Genomic DNA, 22026 nt, shown 5'->3' with positions numbered 1-22026 from the left:
CATTCACGCTACAATCGGGACAACCATGAGCTGGAGTGGTGGGGATGCCTTATCTGACGGGGTTGATTATATTATTTGGCAAACCCCAGCCGAGCTCTTCACACCAACAAGGAAAAATTCGGCAGCTTTCCCATGATTTGCCATCTCTCCCCAGGGGGTGGAAGAAAATGGTTGACCAAAAAAAAAAAAAAACACAAAAATACAAAGGAAAACAATCAACCTAATATCGGACTAAAGTGAACTAAAATAGAAAAAAACCCTCGTAACGTGTCACGCTGTCGACTTGGGAATGGTGAAGACTTTTTCTTTCCTGACTATGAAAAAAAAGGATAGAAAGATATTCCACAGTGGAATATTTTTATTTGCCGGATACCGGAACCGGTCTGTCTGTCTGTGGGTGGAAAAGGGGAGTAAGGTCGGCCGTGGAGGTTTTGCCCCCGATTAGCACCGATTCCAATAAACTTCTTGGATTTCCCAACGACTAGGAACCCCTGTCGGTATGACCTCTCCACTTGATTGACAACATCGTGGACGTCCGGGCAAAGGAAAAACGAACCCTATTTGATGCCAGCCCGCTTCTCGATGGCTGGAGAGGTTCAAACTGTTTCCCTTGGCCTGGTGGTTCGTTTCCGGGGTGAAAACATTTGCACCCATGCACAAGGGGCGGAGAATCACATGCAGTGGTTCAAACAAACAAAGGAAGGCCTCCGATGGGGATATGGGGAATTGATTGCCTTTTAGCCTTCCCGGTGCAGTGCCCGGTGGTATGGCAATCGATTTTGAAAAACCAATCGACCCAATCGTTTGCTCGTTTCACTTCAAATGACAGACAGCATGGAGACTTGTAGCGAAGCCACCCTATGGTGGGCTTGGAATTCTTCAATCTCACTCCAAGGTGTCTTGTACAACGTCAGACACAAACAAACGACTGGCACAGGGAGCTGACTTTCATTCCGTAAATAATGCAACATTAACCCGATTTTCCATTCTGGAAAGCGTACGAAAAAGAGTAGAACCGGAAAACTTTGTTATCAAGGTACTTTTCCACCTTAGGGAATAGTTTCGGGGGTGTTTTTTTGTGGTTTGTAGGCAGCTCCAAAACTCACTGTCACAGGTGGAATTTTTCCTCCGTTTTTTTTGATTACCACAATTGCCTTGAAACACGAAGTTTTGGTTGAAACCCAAAAAAGCAAACCGGGAGATGCAACAAGCCCCTGTCTTTTAGGGCCTTCCAAAACTCTATTATTTTGGGGCTTGTTTGTGGTTTGTTTTTACCTCCGCCTCAAGCTTTTGACAACGGACAAGAGAACCATCGAGTTCTCCTTGTATATAAAACCTACCAAAAGAATTGTTTTCTCGTGTTTTGTGTACGTGAGTGTGTATTTTTTTCTTCCTCTTCTTCGCTTCTCTCCTACGGCTGTTTTCATCCCCTGTTCTCGTCAGTACGTCAGTAGTAGTAGTGGGTAAGAGCAAATTGAATTAACGCAACCTGCCCGCCCACTATCAATAAATTCGAATTGAAAACAAAAGAAGACGTGTCCGCCCGCTGACGCTAACTGGCCCCCTCCACCCGACTTCCGACATCTTGCCCCAAACCCTGCAGCACCGTGCACGCTGTACAGGACAAACAGTCGTCTCCTTCGCGGGCAGGCACCCGCCGAACGGAACGAGTTATGCGTTGCCAATGAAGTTTCGATAAGACAAGCAAGCATAACAAACAAGCCTGTACGGGTGGGTCATAGTGAGTGAGTGTGCGACCGTAGGGGTAACTGCGAGCAAAACTGGATACATCATCTTCCTCAACGTGATCATCATCAGCAGCAGTAGTAACAACGGTAGAAACAAACTAACAAAAAACAAGATACAATGAAACAAAACACTGGAGGTGGTTTCGAAATTTGAATAATCATCATCACAAGAAAGTATTGTTTCGTAAGTTTGGGTTTTCTGTACACTATTGGAGCATTGGTTTCGAAGTACACGATCGCTGTCAAAGTTACAAAGGAACATGCTTTTACTCGTAGCGTTTACGATGGTTGGTTCGAGTGTTGACATGTTCCTATCGATGGAGCAGCATTCTAGATGAACTAGAAGCATTTTAACTATTCCTAACCAATAGCTTCTTTATTGTCCCTAGATAAAGCCCTACCAAAACGATTATGTTATCTTCCTTGACTTCCTCACACAAAAACGCTCCTTTATTATTCTTCTGTCTTTTAGTCACAAAGGACACAAAAAAACGCAAGGACCAACGCACCTCTTTTATTGATAGCACTTCCTGTTTAGGTTTTTCGGAACCCGTTGGGGTTCTAGCAAGTAGTTGCCAGTAGCGTACCCTATTTAACCTCCCCTGAAGTGCCATGACAAATGTGCCGTATCGTGTCAGTGCGTTCGTGGATAATTTATGATACTCGCTGTCTAACATCGCCGTCAATTGTCCGGTAGGCCTCATCCGATCCGCCCCAGTAGCGAAGGTGGGAGCTCTAATTTCTCCATCCTTCTCCACGTCAAGCATTTGCTTGCTGCATTTTGGGCACGGGGTACCGCTCACGGTTGTCACATTTACTGAGATCCTCCCGGAATATCTGTTTTCCTGAACCGACTGTGGAGGAGTGCTGCGATGTATTGCGCCTACGCATCACGGTACGGATTCCGTTCCGACGAAGCAAAAGAAAAGGGGTTAAATTAATTTAAATTAATGGTCGATACAAAACCCCCCATCCCCATAATATGTCTGTGGCACAACCCGGTCAGACAGGAAGGGTGAGAATCTCATCGGATCGAATCGGTTCCGAGTGGTCGTCCCACTCAGTGACACGCTGACTCGATGTTGTCTTTCTAAATACGAGAATGCAAACGATGTGTGCGTCTTTGTGTAGTAAAAGTGCTGCGCTTGTTGACAATATTATTTATCGTTCCATTGTATTGTAGATCGCCATTTTGTGGTTTAAATTTCTGGGTGGCTTTTGGGAAGTCGTTTAAGACGAGTGACATATTCGGATGTCAGGATTTGGTATTGTTTATTAGCAAGGGAAACAAATTGAATAATATTTCTTCAATAATTTCACTAACGGACTAACGATCTCTGTCAGTACACTTGATTCAAATAGAGCAAACGATCTCCTATCTGAACTCAGTATTAGTAGCAAAAAAAGAGATACACTCCTTTCAACACTACCAATAATTAGATATGACTATAATTGTAGGCAACTCCATGCCAAACTCCACCATCATCACTCTCTCTTTCTCTCTGTAAAGCATCTTTTGTCTAGGGTTCACCAAAAGTCCAACCAACCTATCCGGAGTAATGATATCGCAAAACATACAAACACCTAAAGGTGCTGAAATGTGGGTGCCACTAGGCAAGCAAATAGCAACAAAAAAAAAGCTGCTCCTACAATTACGATCATTACAATTACCGCTCGTTCAAACATCACCATCACTCGTCATCACTTTGGAACAGGGCGAATCGATCTTGTGGAGCAATTGTTTGTGATCTTGGCAGACACCGTGGAACGCCGTGTAGGAAGAAAACGTACACACATGCATACCCATACCCTTGTTGGGGGTTTTAAAACCTATTGATTAGGTGTCCAACCACATCGGTGTTGAAGTGTCGACATTAGAAGTTATCATTTGCCTCTTTTGCCTACCGAATAATGGATCGGGCCACCGATCGAAGATTAATGGGAAACTAGTTCCCGCGTTTTTTGTTCCCCACCGCACACAGGATCGAACGGGGGGCGGAGGATCGAAATGGGTGCAAAAAGTGACAAATTAGCACTTATGTCACGTTCGGAAGGGGTGAGACATGTTCAACGAACCAACTAATCCCCTTTCGGTACCCAAGCAAATCGCACACTTTCTTCTACGCGGTGGATGGGGCCAGATGGGAAATTGTAGCGTTCCGGGTGGACATGAAACAACCACGCCGAGTACTTACCGTTGACCATCCATTGTCAATCGAGTAAATTATTCACGCCGGCCAGTTGTTCGGAAGCAAATTATAATTCAATTTGCAACCGGAAAATTGTCCCCAGCCCGGGGTTCGTCGTTCCCAATTGCCAATAAGCTTTCATCTATACTGCTACAACAGGTTGCAATTGGGACGGCGGAATAATTGCAATCCGAAGCGCATGGATCGGTGATGGAGGGTGTTTTTTTTTCATCCTGCCCAAAAATGTAGACTAATTTGGTTCCGTACGCTGTTGGTTCGGTGCACAGGGAAACAGAAGAAGGCGCGAGAAGGTGTGGCACTTCGTTACAACTCATAAAACAGTCTCGCACGTCCACCTGTCCGTATGATGTATCTACTCGGGTGTAGCATTTTTTTTTATTTATTTATGTTTTATTATTTTTCTTTACTACTGCTGCTTTATTGCTTGTAATTGCTGGCTGGCGATTATCGTTTCAATTAGCAGCAACTACCACTATAACCCGTATGGTCGCACTTTTGTTTCGTTTCGGTTTGGCAGGTGCGGCGCATGCAAGTGACAACTCCGTACAAGACACTTTCTGGTGACACTTTTACAACGCGCACGGAATGTGCATGATTAATTGTGTGTGTGAACACGCGTACAAAGATGGCATAATGGAGCTGTTGGCAATTTATTAGGTTGTTACGATGAATGTTTTATATTTAGTACTATTTCATAGTTCTCTATATTGGCATTTTATTTCGGAAAAAATGTAGTTTCATAAGCGTTTATTTTCAAAGTCTCTCCTCATCAACCAGTGATGCAAGTTCCATTTGATTCATCATCAATGTATTGCTGGAAATCGATCTAAAAGGAATTTCCCCAGACAATCACTCACATTCCAAACATTTCAAATGTCGTTGGACATTGCTTACGCTGAAACTGATGCATTAGACGACCTTCTAGGCATTGCTTCCAGGAACTTACTCATACCTAGAAGTAGCAGATTTTCCATTCCAAACAGTAGCAGTACTTTTTACTGGAACAAACAAACCAAATACTTCCACCAGTACTCCATTTCGCTTAGTCATTGCGCCTTACTAAGCAAATAACTCATCAGATTCTGTGTACTGTGTAAATCTGCAATATGTCAAGCTAGTTGTATTGGAAAAAAAACCTCATCCTCAACCAGGCAACCTGACCTAACATGCTGCCTCAAAGTCAATGGCAGTACAAGACAACCGTGAGTCAGACTTGTGTTTGGGTAGACAATCCGTATCCCTGGATTCGTGTGTGCACATTGCTAGCCGGTCGGAGCGCAAACTGACAGCTTCCCTCACGGACAGCACAATGTGGCATCCGGATAAGCCGAAGTAGGCAAGGCGGGATACACATACTTGACGCAACACAGTTCGCGTCGTTCGGAAACTGTTGAAAAATCAATTTATCATCGAATATAATTGCTTCAATTATTGTGGTGTGTTGCTGTTTTTTTCTCTCTCTCATTTCTTTCTCTGCAGTACTCCTCGATGTTGTCGTTTTCTTAGACATGTACTGCTTTACCCTCAGGAGCCGGTTCCGATAGTTTCCAATAGATGGTCCATCGGTCACTGTTGAGTGCGTACATCTTCTCGTTCGTTTACGTTCGAGTGACGAGACTTCGCCAAAATGCCTTAAACTAAGATGACGCGAGACACGATCGCGGCAACGATCGTGGCAAACATTGGTTCCATGGTTTATGGTCACTCTCTTGACATCGAAACATCAAGGCTGCTGGTGCTTGTGCTGCTGGCAGTAGTCAATCAATTCAGTTTGTTGATGGTTTATCGATTGTAATTTATCCTGTCTCGAGCCATCCAGCGATGGTTTCTTTTGGGGAAGGGTTCGGGAGCGTTAGCGTTTACAATAAAACTACGGACGCATCACAGACATCCCTCACCCATGGCTGCATTCATGGGGAAAAGGTTGGAACCCTTCCCAAAAACCCACTCGATTCGATTCGGAAGACAACCATACTTCATCAGGTTGCAGACTCTACCAACCAAAAAACGGGTAGGGTGCCTGAGCTGTAACTGGGCTGTAACTTAATCGTGAGCATATGTTTTCATAATCCTTCTACAATGGAAAACCTGTTGCGCTGAGTCATCTCAATTCAATTCCTGTCGGGGATCCTCTTCATCCCCTTTTTTGTTATTTGAAAATATTACGTTAACCGTGCTACAACCATTTTAAAGTCCGCTTGATTGGGGGTGAAATTGGAACAATTTTTCAACTAATTAGGATGGGAATTTTTACCGGCGTGCCTGGTCAACACGAAGAACAGGACTCAGGTCTCCTATAGCGCCCTATCTAACGCGGAACCGATATTCGAAACCGGTGTCAACTTCGTGGGTCGCTTGGAACATGATGCTACGATGGGTTTTGCTAATGATGTTACTGTGCCGAAACATCGGCAGGACCAGGGCAGGACCTAATTGGTTTAGGGTTAAATCTGTAATTAGACTCATCGGCAGCGGTTGATTTTGAGCGCATCGCTTCTGTGATAAGGAAGGGTGAATACTACGCGACTACTGGTGGTATTCTAGCGCGGCAATATAGATATTTGAGTCGCCCTTGTGACGTTAATCAGAAGCATTATAAAAGCGGTCCATTTTAAGCGGGTGTTCACTAGTTCGAATGACACAGCGCCTTTGTGACGCAGTTACCTGCTGGTCAGTTCTTTCGCATTTGCTAAACGGAGGTGTACCAATCAGGCCGGGTTGTCTGATTATTTCGTGTTCATTCTTCCAGTTGTCTGTCAGAATCTTTCTTCATGCCAAAGTTCTCATGCAGTTCTGGGTGCTGAATCATTGCAAAAGTTCACACGATCGAAGCCGTGCCCGAGCACGGACATTGTGCAAGGTTTCGTAGAGCTGGCAAAATGCTTTGAAGTATTCGCTTTGTAAACTATGTCCATATTGGCTCCCCGAAAACCTACAGCAGCGTTTGTATAAGGAAGGAAAATATAATCCTTGTTATTTTTACGACTTCCGTTTAATGATCGGCATCAGCATCCCAGGTCATTTTGTGTGAGGTTCCCTTTTTTTGTATACCGTGAACCAAACGGCCAGATGATGTGATTTACCACTACCAACCGATACGGATCCAATGAGAGCCGAAAGAAAAAAAAGCCAACACAACCTTCTGGCTCGTGTGACCTCCTGCTGGGCTAATAACGTATGCAACGGCACGACAGAAGGTGCCCTCAACACAGGTTCACAGGCGTCGGTAACGTCTTTCGCGCTGTGTTAGCTAATGGATCAACAACGCACAGCAGGGAATGCGATTACCGATCCCAACATAAGGTCCCGACAAAACAAGACCTCGCGCAAAGGAGACTCGTGGTGTGTTTTAAAAAGCTCACGGAGCCTTTTTTTTGCCTCGCGTTCGCTCTAACGCTCAAACGAAACCGAGCCGAAATGTCCGAAACGATGGCAGACCGCGGACAGAAGATAATCGAAACAAATTAGTCCGATTTTATGAGGGAACCCACCTGCCGCCGGGTTGAAAGGAAGAATACCTATCCAGAAAAAGGGCTCGGAACTCCTTTGACGTTACGGCGGATATATACCAGCGGAACAAAGCTCATTAAAATCCTTCCTGGCGCCAAGAGGTGAAATATTTTGTGGCACACGTTTTGGCGACCGATGGGATGGAACAAAAGCCAGGGGAGCTAGAATTTGGGGCATTTCGGTTGGAATCAATACAAAACACATTAGGAAACCTTTGTGGCACGTTTGTTTGCACAACTATTCTGCTCAAATCGAAACATGTTATGAAGAAGAAAGGATGGTTTTAGCGTTTTAAAATACAACTTTAACTCGTTTGATAACTTTATTTCTTTTTTACAAGCGCTCCCCCATCGATGCATTCTTATCGATTGATCAGCATTTTTTTCCGCTCGAATGCAAATCGTACACGAAAGAAAAAAAAAGGGATCGTATCAAATAAATTATCCACCCTCGTTTAGCGCACGGTCCGATAAATCGATAAAAGTCAATTGTATTCAATTACTGTGACCCTTCCCGATGCGAACCCCCGGTCATAACAGCAACCGTACGGGTGCTAATACATCCGCACAGCTCGTGGGTTTTTGAAAGCAGACATAAAACGTTAAATGAAACGAAGAAAGGGTTACCCCGGATCGATCGCGAACGCACAAGATCAAGTAAAGTGCGTTCCACAACTCGAAAACACATACACAGTGTGTGGCAAATTCTGAACGAGAATGGAGTGAAGCATTACGGGTGACCCCAACGGCTAGTGGCGGTACCACTTCGTTGGCCGTTCGGGTCAACAATTGAGCTGTAATAAATTTAATTAGCCCGTAGCCGTTATGATTTACGGGCTCTCGGTTTTGGTTCTGGTGCGTTCTGGTTGCATCTCTGGCAGCGTGTACGAACGCACGTACCGGAAGTGCCGTTTAGAGACATGCAGACGGGTGCATGATGGTCAGGACAAAATGCTAGCGAAAGATGGCTAGGCATGGGCCGTAAACTAGAACACAATAATTGACATATGCGTTGCGCTGTGTGCTGTACGGCGGCAGGCTTGCGGCCAAAGTGTTTTGGGGCAGGGAAGCCCCGGGGGTTTGGGATGTGTCTGATCGCTTCCCGAGGCAATCTATAAATATAAGCCCGGTCAATCCGGATTTACCAGGCGTGCTCGTAGGTTGTCTAATTAACTCATTTATATACACACTTTGCATTAGCATATTAATCGCCCACTGGTACGCTTCGGATCGCCCTTAAGTGGCATGCTATTGAACCAATTTTTAAAACATTCTTTTCTCGCTTCTTTCTACTCGATACAGGTTAGTAACGCATTCTGGCTGGCTGGATGAAGTACCCGGTTACTTACTAGGACGAAATCAATTTACCCACAAATTATAAACGCATCGTTGATCGAGTGTGGTACGACCGTAAGTGAGCCAGAGTTTATAATGGTTGAAAGGAGACAGTTGTCCAATATGCTAGAAGTTGTAGGAAAATGCAATTAATATCTACACGAAGTGTTTCATAAATATCCTCCCGGGTACTAGAAACGAATGGTTGCTTATATATAAAAAATGATCACAAGAGGACAGCAAAACAGAAGCACTTCAACTCATCGCTATTACATCATTGACTTGAGTAATGATCTTCACCCTTTGTCTTTTGCTTTTGTTTCCGAAAAGCAACAACACAAAGTTGGGCGAAGCAAATCGGGAGAACACTAGGCCTTCCGTTAAGTTCCGACACGAAACGGGCTCCTACGAAAGCATTAGACACACCACAACCAATCGAAGCTGTCAATCGGGCCTGCTGGGCTGAGAGTTTTTCCTTCAAACTAACCCCTGTGGCGAGCAGTGGGAAGTTTCGGTGTCCAACCAAAAAACCCAAAACCCACGACCGCGCCATGTCGGTTTGGGTTTTTGGGGAGCTATAGAAAACAAAACTTTTCCGCGTCAAGATTAGGACCGTTACAAATCAGCTTCGGTCGGCGTATACTCACTTCATTGATGGAGAAGAGACCCCGATCTTGATCGCGAACGTTACAGTAACACAGAATAGGAGGCACATGGAAGAACTCCGGCCCGTCGTAGTGTTTGTTGCCTGGTTGTTGTTTAATGTACGTTAATTAAATTTCCTTTTTCTCACTTCGGTTGACGCGAGCGGAAGGTAAGATGTTCACCACAGGCGGTTTGCATCAGCGTGGTTGTGGTGGTTTCTTTTGTTCCCGCTTTTCATCGACCACGGTGTCCAACGTGTCCCATTCATCTATTCAACGTTTGAAACACATGCATAACAACCGAAGCCGAAAACTGGGAACCGAACGATGTAAAGCGACGGCAGGCATATTGTTGTTTAGCCGGCATCTAACTTGTCCGGTGCGTTGGGTGCGATGTCTTCTGTTCCCAAGACATATCTCGCGCCTTTACCGAAGAGTCAGCGAGTAGCCAGTCCGGGTGTTGAGGAGGTTTGATTTGGATGTCAATCATAATCATGTAGTAGGCTTAATTTCATTATCTCCACTCCGAGCCTGTGCAGGTTTGGATGGGAATCCTGGAAACCCTGGAACACTCCTCATTGGGGTGCGTTGTTGGAGATGTTTGTTTCGGCGATTTGTTTGGAAGCTTACGGCGAATCGATCGATGCGTCAGGGCGATTGGTGTTGTGGTGGTTTTTGGTTGATGAAACCATCAACATTTGATGGTGCCGGTGCTGGCGTACCTCATTGTCCGAGGTGGGTTACGATGAGTTAGCAGAAATTCGTTGTATTCTTGGAAACTCCCGACGGTCCGAAAACCTGAAGCATCCTGCAGACGACAAGTGGACGTGAACACTTGGACAGGGTAGCACTATTGTGCTTCGGCTGTAAACGGAATTGACTCCTGATCGGGAGAGCGATCTGTTTGATCGGCAGACATCTTCTTGGTTCATTCATTGGACTTTGTTAAAAACAATGTCGTCTCCTTTGGTTTCTTAGACTTGTGAAGAATTTTTGGTGGCAGCTTCAGTGAGTAAGTGAGTTGAATGTCGTTGTAGTAGATCCGATACAGTGAAGATCTTTTAAGCCATTTTTATTTCTATGTAGTTGTGATCCTCATACAGCACAGATGCAATTTCAATGCTATCAAACAACATACGTAATGTTCCTAAAGTAGAAAAAAAACCTACAACGGCTTGCTCGCGGTAACAAGAAAAAAATGAGCACAAAAACACATAATAAGACGGCCTCCCATCTGCGCGCATGGCGCTGGGGCGCTTCATTCAATCAACATCAGTCTAAAGGTAAACAAATAATGCACATGAAATATCTGCTCATTTTCGGACGCCGCACGCGTTGCAGCGTCCTCGCAGCAATGTTGGACCAGGCAGTTAAAGAACAAAAAAAAAAGGCACAAAATACACACTCAGCGGTCGAAAAAAGCAATGGGGCACGGTGTTTTGCGAGCCGAGCCGAAACGTATTGGCCATTTGCCAGCTGTCATGGTGGTTGTTGGGTGGTATACGGGAAGCACGGTACGGATGGACGGCCGAAACAAATGAAGGCCATCGGCAAGGAGAAAAGAAGAAGATTCGCTTGTGCGGAGACCGTACCCATCTTACGAAATTCATCTGTCAATGATTTATGGAATTTTGTGTACCGAACCTTACAAAACACACCTTCGAATGGTGGCACCGCGTGGCACACCGCGTCAGAAGGGAGGGATGTTGATGATTTAAGGCACATCGTGTTGGTGAGTGTTTGAGGGCACTGGTGGTGTGTTACAATCGCGTTGGGAAAGGTTGCATTTTTTGTTTTGTGGAACGGTATGAGCTACTATGGAATGGTTCTGAAAGATCACTCTAACATATCCCGATATGTCCGTAGATCTCCAGACAATTGCCGATCATTATCCAGTAGCGCTGAATGTGTTTGCATAACAAGCTTATTGATTTCATTTACAAGTATAACAAATGGCATTTAGCGTGCCTCCTGTACGGTGTACGCACAGGCATAGGCCACAAAGTCATCAATGATTTATGAAATTCCAGCAGTGTCAATCGATGACATTTCTATTACAGACGTCATCGATTAAGGTGAAATGACGTAGAAAGGGCGAGAATTAACCGGGCTATATCAATGATCAAATGATCTCGATCTGCAACCAGTCCGAATTCTTAGCAAAAGTGTTCTAGCAAGCCCATTCAAAGCTTAATCTTCCAGCTTCAAGGCCGAAGATGTAGATGTGGACACAGCCTGCAGAAACCAAGAGATGTTCGGTTCGGAGAATTTTCTAAACCAACGGAACCATTCTGGTTTCGCTTTCTCGGTTGCCCTTTTTGGCGGCTTTTCCACTTTCGGGGATGCAATGTCGTTAAGCGGAGCTTAAAGAACCAAGAAATATTGAGAATTGGCGGTGTGCGAAAAGAGCTCAGCTTCTTTTCCCGGTACACGTTATCCGTGTTTCTCGGTTCTCTCGGTGCCAGGGCGGAGGACTTTTCTCCTTGGGGCGGTACAAGGGGCACAACATTTATTCACACACACACTCATGCATGTATTTCGAAGTATTGAAGAACACGGTCAGAAACTTGGGGCGGTTTTATTCGTCTGTAGTGCCTGGGTTTTTTTTGCCTGATGCATGTATCTGCCCGTTTTTTCGGAAACGGTCGACGCCCGCTTGGAATCGGTACTCCGTGGACAGCAGAACTGGATGGGGGTTTATGTGTTGCGTGTACGACGCTTCATTTCGATAGGGTTGCTTCGTTAAGTCTTAATTTGATCGAAAATGTACGATCATTGATGTGATGTTGTTAGGTTAGATATACTACATGTGTTCTTCTGTCTGCATTAATGAAGCTATTTTTTGCTAACTTTTGAAATTTGTCAAACACATAAACCCTTCTCTCATACAACGAATTCGCTTATTTGCTGACTATTTTTTAAACATACTACACATTTGAATCACACATAAGCTTCAAGGTGGAGTTCGAGAAAGGTCTCCAAACACCGTAACGTAACAAGTATCGTAAAACAATAAAGACCTGAGCCACGTCAAACTTCACGGCAGCGTCCCTGGACGATGCCTTTATGGTGCTCCACGAGCTCACCTTCCACCGGATCGTATCCGACGCGAGGCCTACGGCTGTCGTCGAAGTCATCGGCTGCACAATGTTACAGCAGTATCAGCATCGGTACTGCAAGCGTTCCAATGCACTATTATGACGCCTGCCTTTCAAAGTGGTAGGGCCCGGAGGTTGGCAACTTACCCTCCCACCCAAGAGACATTCCTCTTTCCTGCCCTCTTCAATGAGTTCTTAAGCTGGTAGTTTTCATCTGCTGTTGCTGAGTCGCTCGATCAGCGCACTCTTTAGCTGTATAGGAGCAACGCCACGATCCGTACCAGGTTACGTCCGAAGTTCTCTTTAGGGATTTTGGAAGTGTGTCTGGAACATCCAGACGTACTTCTCGTCTGGAAATATTCCTGCTTCTTCACCATCACCCCTAGGCTGAGAGCACCGTGAACGGTTTGTCTCGCTGTGTGTGTGAAGGATTTGATTATACACTTTTAAAATTATTAATAATAATCATTTTCACTTCTTTAAGCTGCGAGACACAGCGAGATCAGGGGCGATGTGAAACAGGCTGCCGCCCGGGAGGGATGTCCCGTGTGGACGTGCGTTTTCGATAATAATAGTAATAAATGTATTGATTTTTCTTTAATAATATTATCACCTCCTCAGCTAAATGATGTATTGCGAATTAATACAAACAGATGCGAGGAAGTGCAAGTGCGCACTCAACAGTAGTGTGCTGCAGCAGTTTAACCACCGGCTTCGGTGATCGGTGTGATTCTATCGGTCGGTTTTTTGTACGAGACGGTGGTTGGGCATTGATCGCGATTACATCACCGTAGCTTTGCCAATACGTTCCTGACCGTTCCCACACTGTGTTCTGGTGGGAAGACGCAAAACGGAACGGAAGGATTGGCTAGGTGGTGGAAAGATAAGAAAAGGGATTTATTTACCTCCTCCCGAAAAGAATGTACTGAGTTGTGCGGTAATGGAATGAGCTGATTCGTTTTGTTTCGTGAAGATTTTTTTGTTTCGTGTGTATTTATTTCTTTTGGGCAATAGGTGGTTCCATTGCATTCCCAATTCGATACCCTGACGGTTCTTAAGGGACGCTTTTAAGCATCGGATCGTTTGCGCTTCAAATGAAGACTCGAAGACGCGCGTTACCACCCTTTGATGAAAAACAATTAAAACCGTATCTTCTCATTTTTGCAAGTTGCGGCCCCGGTACGGCCCCGGGAATCGGAAAGTTTTGTAACGCGAGGGTTATTTTTTTTGCTGTTGTTTTCTGTTTTCCGTTCTTGGCCTTCTCCCCATGTGCGAACTGGCATGGGTTTTTGGAGTTGCCGTCTTGCCTTGCGCGGAAGATCTTATTCTCGATTTGGGAACAAATGTTCGTGGTTCTGCCAAAAAAAAAGAGCGCAGATACAGGAAGGGAAAGTGCAAAGTCGACGGTGCAGTACGCAATCGTGTCTTTTCAGTGAGGAATCATAAGAAAAGCAACGAAAAAAAAAAACGGGAGGAGACATCATCGCATCAGAACAATAATCCTTTGGACCGTCGGTGATGCGTGTGTTGCGATCGTGGCTAATGAGAATGGGTGTATATGTGTGCAGCAGCAAGTAAGGAAAAGATGAAAAAAGTTTACCAGAAATCGATCACCGGCTAGGGTTAAAAGCTCTCAACAAACTCCACAGAAACCCGGGAATGGTTTATGGCCGTGCAAATCGATTCGAAGCAAAAGTGCTGTAAATCATCTCGCTGAGCAACTCGCCGAAAGGAGGTCCATTTGTTTTTGGAACCGCGAGTGTGAGTGTATTTAATTTCTTCGGGGACCCGCTATTATGACGGAACAGTTGCTAATGAGCGTTTTAATGTGCTGTTTGCAGTAATCGGGTCAACATTCGGATTATGGGATTATATAAACGCCAAAAAGGTTGAAGAGAAGAACTTGTCGGAGAACAGTATTTGAGATAAATTTGATTTAATTTCCCCTTAGTTGTAAGTAAGAAAAACGAATCGTTGAAATCGCTCTAGGTGGAATGGATGCTGTTGGCAATAAGGAAGGCAACAGTGTCGGGGAATCATCCTCTCGTCAGCTTGTTGTAATCGTTGATAGATTTCGTGAATTTCATTTCAAACTTTCCTTCCTACTTTTTTGGGCTTAAATGTTTGCAAGTTTCTACAGACATCGCCTTTTTTGTTTGTATTTAAGATGGAAACCCACGAAGGGTGTGACGCCACTGAGCACTTCTTAGGAAAGTTCACAAGATGATCGTGAAGAGCATCGCGATGAGCAGGACAAGAAGTGTCCGTTTATGTCAGACGAAACGCACCTCCATAGCCTTCTTCCCGTGAAGTATGTCTGGAGTGGCGATTTATTGAAGTAGAAGCTGAAGAAGCATCACATTAAGGCTAGTTACAGGCTCCTAGAATCAAACAAACACATTCAGTGATGTCTCTATCCTTGCTGGTAAGACTAACTACCTCTCGAACACACTTCTCAATCAACATCGAACACATTGTAATCCCGAAAACCGATCCAACGACAAGAAGTAATGTACTATCGCACAAAACACGGTGTGAGAACCGATGGCCTGCAAACTGCCGGGAATGCTTTAATTAGATCGATCACACTAACAAGGCTGTTGTTGGTTGGTTGGTCGCGTCGGCCTCTCTTTCGTCGGCATATTGGACGTCCCTGTGCGGTTTACAATTTACGCGGCAGCACGTCTTCACGCAACGTGCAACAATCTGTCCCGTCCTTTGGTCTTCAAGGCAAGCCGCCGCACAAGGGCGCATTTTACATGCCTGCTGATGAGAAGATACGGACCAGATACAGACGCACCTAATTGACGTTTGACATTCCGGGATACGCCCTTCACGCCTTCCCTTTCCTTTCTGCTGCTCCACAGTTAAGGGAAATTAACGTCCATATTGGGGAGTGCAAATCCTGATGCGTATTCCATGCGTTTCCCCGTTTCCATTGGCGCTTCGTGAAGTTAAGATTGGAAGTAGTGCGGGTGTTTCTATTTCTTATGGACACTTTGCAAGCACCCAGTTGTGTGTACTCAATGGTCCAGAATATTGGTAGTACGTTTACCAGGTTTTTTTTGCTTATAATCAAATTTAATTAATTCCCTTTTTTCCCTAGTCTGGGGTATGGTTCCGATGGCGTTCACCTTTTGTGGGAAGTCTTTCACGTCTGGCGCCTGGCTCTGGGTAGAAACTCCCCACTAGTGATGCCGACGTCAGATTTGATAGATCCGTCCGTATGTGTTGGTGGGAGTTCTTAGATTTTCTTTTTCTTGCGTCGATTTGGATCATTCATTTCGTCTGGAAAGTTTCTGTTTATGAAATTCTAATTTATGCATACACATTTGTACGTCCGCAAGCTTGGTTTTTGGTGTTTCACGACCATCAAGGCATTAGACGCAAAACAGGGCAAAGCTTCACATACACCCGTAGGGCTTCATTCATACACTGGAGCGTATACAGAAAAAAAAACTCACAATCAGTGCCAGGATGCCGCCTTCGGGTGTGTTTTTTGGGATATTTTTATTTTGGTTTCGCGTGTGTGTATGTATGAGCGATTTTTTTTTTTCGTTTTGGACTTTAAACTCCAAAAGGGGGCAGATTCCCGAATTCGTTTGCCGAGTTGGTGCGCTGGCTCTTCCGAAAACTGTTGACGCCCATCGGTTTTCCCGCTCGCCGTTTTGTGGTTTGCCTTTCGGGCGTTCTTTTCTGCACGTCCTGTACGTTCGGCGCTCAAGATCGGTTATCTGGAACGCTCAGACTTATTCTGTTTTGCGGATGTTTTTGGGTTATAATGTACTAGTGTTGCAGTTTTATTATGGTACACATTTTATTGTTGGCGTGGGTTTTGGTTTTAATTAGAAAAAAGCTTTTTTTTCTTAAAGTATAAAATAATTTGAATTTAACTTAAAAATTTGAAAGAGAGCTAGATTTTGAATGAATATAAAACAGAATATCAAAGCATAGGAGGAAAAAAACAGAAGAAAAACAAACGAGTGGTTGACAATGGGGTCTGTCCTTCTTGTCAGAATCATTAACTTTTTGTTAACTCTATTTTTTAAATTTCAAATTCACGCTTCTACGATTTAGCATTCTATCGAATCACTTCAAATGATCAAAATCCTAACCACCTAACCATAAAAAAGAGAAAAGGCAAAAAACAACAACACATTCTAAAAAAACTAAAGCCGGAAAAGGTTCGAAAAAGAAAACGTACGTTTCAATACAATAGTGCAACCAAATCCACCCCCAAACGGTCCCAAAGTCCGCCCAGGTACCTTCTACATCCTACCACCCGTTGGCCGTCTTCGGAACTGACCCAGAACGAAGGCTAACGATTGTCATATTTTCGGGCCCCAAAAAACGTTAACGCAACGCAGCACACAATCGTGGTTTTTGGTGACGTGTATGTAGAAAAAAAAAACAATGATAAAAATATGAAAAAGGAAAATCGTCACCACAAAGGGAGGAAAAATCACAAATGTCATTTTAATGTTCATCTCGGCGGTGTGTAGGAACGGTGCGTTGTTGCTTAGTGCCACGTAGAACAACCCTGACAACAGCAGGAAATCACCCAAAAAAAGAAAAAAAAAAACACATCAACTTCAAACGAGCAAGTGTGAAACATTCCGAACAGGTGAGAATAGGGGTAGAAGCTGAAGAAAACAAAAAACTGGCTAACAATTATCGTGTGACATAGTCCGTGGTTTTTCCGAGTTTGAATTGTGCAACGAGAGCAACTGCACATACACGAGAGGCGAAGAAAAAACGTAAAATCAAACATAAACAGTGATCATATTTATTCGCTCGGTAGTTTTGAATAATGGTGGTGATGTTTTTCGGGAATGTTTTTCACGGATCAAAAGTAGCATCGTTCGGTTAAATATGTCATACATGTGTGTGTGCTACAGCAGCACCGATTTCTCCTTAACCCTTAGTACCTTTGCACGTGTACGCGTCGTTTCCTGTGTTCCTTATCATCGTTAGCTAGTTTTTCTTTTGCAGTCAGCATTTTTTTTTGTCAAACGATTGTTGTGTTTTCACCAAACAAATTTAGACAACAGTCAAACGCACATTTGTGGTGGGGTCGTTTTTTTTTTGTTCTGCTCCAAGCGACACTTTTCACCCGACCACACTAAACAATGCTCGTTTGTTATGGGTTCCAGTGTATGTGAGTGGTACCTCTACTACGCTCGATTGCTTCGTCTGGTGGTTGTGCTGCTGCTGCAGCATTTTCTATTGTTTTCGTGTACTTTTTCATGCCCTTTGATTTGTTTCTTCTTTACCTCCTTGTGTCGTCTAACGCGTTTTAACTTGCAAACCATGCCTGTCCTCGTCGGTGTGCAGGGAAGCGAGAAGAAGGGCTTTGATGTGTCGCCCTATCATTTCCTTCCCTTTTTGTCTAATTCACCTTACCCCTTCACCTCTAGTAACACTTTCGATTCAACTTCTAGCCCCCTAGTCCAGAACGAAATGGTGGGAAAATTAGTCACGAAGAATAGTTGCAGCAACACGGGTCGGGTGGAAAGTCGTTCGATTTTCACCCCAATGGTTCTAGCACAATGGCAGGACATTTCGGGGGCTCGTGTCTTGCTACGCGCCATAACATTCGGTGGTGCCCTACGATCAATAATTTATCATCCACCAAATATGTGCATTATGTTGTGGGGTAATAATAGCTTTAGTCTGTATGGGACTGAATCGACTCGTAGACACACTTATTTTTTTGTACATCAATTAAGAATTGACAGGAAATGAAGATACACAGAAGCATAAAGGGACATAAAGGTGTTTGAAAATTTATTTCAAAGGAGCTTTCCCAACTGTCACGGCAGCACGTGCCAAATGTATGATGGAGATGTTTTGTGTTGCTGTAGAAATTATTACATTAGAATAGCTTAAAATTTCGTTCATAAAAGTTCACATTTAAAAGTCTTTGACTATAAAAGTAGACAGTTTTTACTTGCGGAAACTGGCTTGTACCAAAAAACTATACGATCACTTCCTTTCGTGATTAAAAGAGAATGTATTAGAAATATTTTTAATATTAGGTTCTCTTCCCTCTCCATAAAAATTACATGTTTATGAATATGTTTTTAAAAATAATTTCTGCTTTGAATTGTAAAAGAAAAATTGTTAAAAGTAGTAATTAATTTTTTTTTTAAAGTTCGTTCTAATTGCCTCATTCATTTCAATTATCAAACGATTTGTTGTAAAAATCTACAAGCTTATTTTGATTGTTGAATGTTTGAAATGTTCATTTTTGTTTCAATATTTTTTATTTCTGAGGTAAAATTCAATTTACTGTCAAACAAGACTTTATAGTTATTGTGCAACAATTGTCATAAGCATAGGTAAAACTGATCGCACATTTACCCACCTTCACGGTAAGGGTGGAATTAAAGAAACTCATTTCACCCCGCCGGTCACTCCAAAGCCAAGATCCCGAATCGGATGACAATACACACAAAAAAAGTGCCACTCGTTCGGGATGTCTTCAGGGGTTTCATTCCATTCTTTTCAGTAGCAGAAAATTCCATTCACAAATGCAACAATTCGCAACTGGGAAGCAAACAAACGGAAACGAGAACGCACCGTCATTCCTGTGTGCGTTCGGTGATCGACATTGCACAAGGGGAGTCCTCGTTGGGGGACTACCGCCAACAAGGATGATTGGGAAATGAAATTGTTCTACACCAGTGCTGAAACAAGCAAAAACCGCTACAGAAATGAAAACAAAACAAAAAAACCTCTACTGTAAAGGAAGGACAAATATACGACGGTTTGCACGTACAATAGCCTTCCACGCGCAATGGTGGAGATTTTGTACCTCAGAAGATGAACGAAATGTTTTCCGTTTTCCTTGTTGGCCGTTGCCCTGGACCGTGAGTTCGCTTCCCGTATCGTATCCTTTGTGCGTTTCGTGCTCTTGGGAAAAAGAACAGAAATCCCGCGCGAGGTCCCCGGTTTGCCGCTTTTATAACCGGCATCGGTGGAATTCCGGCAGGACATTCTTCGGCAAACGGCCAAAGAACCGATCGGCGGTTTCTGCTGAAAAGGCGCTCGCGGGTTTCACCTCATACCAGTGCGCGGGACGCTTGGGAATGATGGCAAGAGTACACCAAGAACGGGTGGAGCTTGTGGATGGGAGGAAAGCTTTCAAGGTGGTTGAGAGGAGGGAAGGGAAACATTGCGTCAAACCCAAAATAGAGGGAGACAATAAAACTCCATCGTCTCCAAAACTATGCGGTGTGTGAACCTTTTTGTCCAGCCTCACGTTGTGAGTTTGCGCTGAGGGAAAAGTGATAGGAAAAGAGGTTTCGCAAAAAGGCAGATAAAAAGCTACATATGTGAGTATTTAAAGAAAAAGGGCACACCTCCTCTCCCGCGCCTCTATTGAAGGTTGCATCGTCGATTGCAACTTTGACGAAAGCAAAACATAAAGATTCAACCCAAACCGAACGCCATACCGCTTTACGGGTGAGCAGGAAGCGGTTGTGAAGCGACGGAGAAGAGGAAACCTATTGCTGGATGCATTGATGGATGGAGGGAAAGATTTCGGACCACATCAAAGCTGCAGTTGGCAAGCCCTTTACGTACGTACGAGCACGGAACACCAAAGCACGGATTTTATTGCAATTTTCACACCGATACGTTGACGCGACCGCATGCACTCGATGATGTGATGCCGAATGATGAGCCCCGTAGCTAACACCGAATCCAATTGAGCGACTGTGAAACGATCGGTGATCAGCAACATCATCATCAGCAGCGGCAGCATCAACGGTGCATCAGTTTTTGGGGGCAGCATTTTCAGCTGCGCCAGCGCAAGTGTTTGCAAGCGAGGCCCGATTTTATGTTTGCCCGTTATCGAGCACTAGTGATTATGTTCGTTACGGTTGGTAGGCAAACGTGTGTACAAGGGAGTGTGATAAAATGGGGGAAATATTGCGTAAGACATCGTGGAACTACTTTTGTGTTAATTTTTATTCTTTTGAAGGTAAAATATTCAAATCTTATTTGTTCAAAAGTTGAGTTTTTTATTAAACAAACATTCTATAAGATTTTTTTTCATGAGAAACTTTACATAATAAACAGTACCTGAGAAAAAGCCTCAAACCAATCGTTTGCTCAAAAAAGGACATGAATTCTTGAAAAGAAATATTTATCAAAAAAATTTAGGTGATTTTAAGAATATTTGAAAAAAATAAAAATTCGTTGTTCACGTAAGTTCTTGAGAGACTCGAAATAATTATTTTGCTTATCGTTGTTTTGTAAAACAAATCCTTTCAGCTTTGAACATAAGACTTTTAGAATGACTATCTTTCTGAACTTCTCAGGAATAATTTCACCAAAAATTATTGAGACTTATAGCTTGAAACTTTTAAGAACGCAATTATTTGGGTTTTATTTAGGGAATATGTGTCTTCTTAACTTAGAACCTCAATTTTTATTGTATTGAAATATAAGTTACAATTAAAGACTTATTATTGAGTATTTTGATGTAAAGTTCGTGTAGTTTAGTTGAAAATCTCAATTGACTCTTAACACACTACAACTTCTGATTACTTCGATTACACAATAATGCGTTGAATTATTAAAAGCTACCGCTTTTCGTTACTATTGTTCATCACATTCTTACCCATTCTGCCCTGTGTGCTGTGCTTTAATGTAGCTCTCACAAAGCACACAACCCTGGCAAAGCGTTGCAGTAAGACAACGAAACAAAACAACATTCATTCTATTGACCACAGCGTATTAGACGCATCAGGTGCTGTTGTCCATTTCGTGATGCACATGCGCTGGGAGAGCGGTACCGAACAAGCTTGTGTGAGACGATCACCGGGCAGCATCCACCATAACAAAAGGGCAACGGTTGGGTTGAAGGGCTACAAACGATTGCGATTCCAACCGGGCGTTACAGCACGCGTCAATTGTTGTGCACTTCCTCAATCTAGCGCGGTGTCGAACAGTACACGACCCTGCACCAAAGTTCCGCGAACACGGGGGTTACCGATCGTAGAGGGATTTTTTGTTGCTGGAAGTAAGCGTGTCAGTGTGTGTGTGTTTTGGAGAGAAGGTACCGTGATTGACCTTCACCTTCGCCCATGTTTCCGTACGTCATCATTTCCACCAGCTGCTCCATCTTCAGCAGCCGGACGGATACGGTAAGGGACAGACACGCACACACCATGTCCGTATGTCTTATGCTCACGAAACGAGGCTCTTCCTAAGCGCGTAAAACTTAATTGCTATAAATTATCTCGCTCTTCATCTTCGGGCCCAAGCTCCATGCCAAGATCCCTGGCGTTAGCCAACAACACTGGCCCAGTCCGGCGTGTGTTTTATTAGCAGCCAGCAATGGCAAGCAAAACCCGTGTAGAGCCGTGACATGTTGTGTCGCCACAGTACCTCATTCCCGGGGTTTGTGGGGGGAACCGTCGGATCGTTAACGTTTCGCAAGTGTGTGCGGTGCAGAAGATTCATTCATTAAT

At 43.9% G+C, this 22026-nt stretch overlaps 1 protein-coding gene across 1 annotated transcript in view; it reads left to right on the top strand.

Moving 5' to 3' along the window:
- LOC125767738 (homeotic protein distal-less) overlaps positions 1-22026 on the top strand; it is a 53017-nt gene that overhangs the window by 13541 nt on the left and 17450 nt on the right. The window lies entirely within an intron of this gene.

This window comes from Anopheles funestus, chromosome 3RL (assembly GCF_943734845.2).
Source record: "Anopheles funestus chromosome 3RL, idAnoFuneDA-416_04, whole genome shotgun sequence".
Lineage (NCBI taxonomy): Eukaryota > Metazoa > Arthropoda > Insecta > Diptera > Culicidae > Anopheles > Anopheles funestus.
This window is presented reverse-complemented; position numbering and strand designations above follow the sequence as displayed.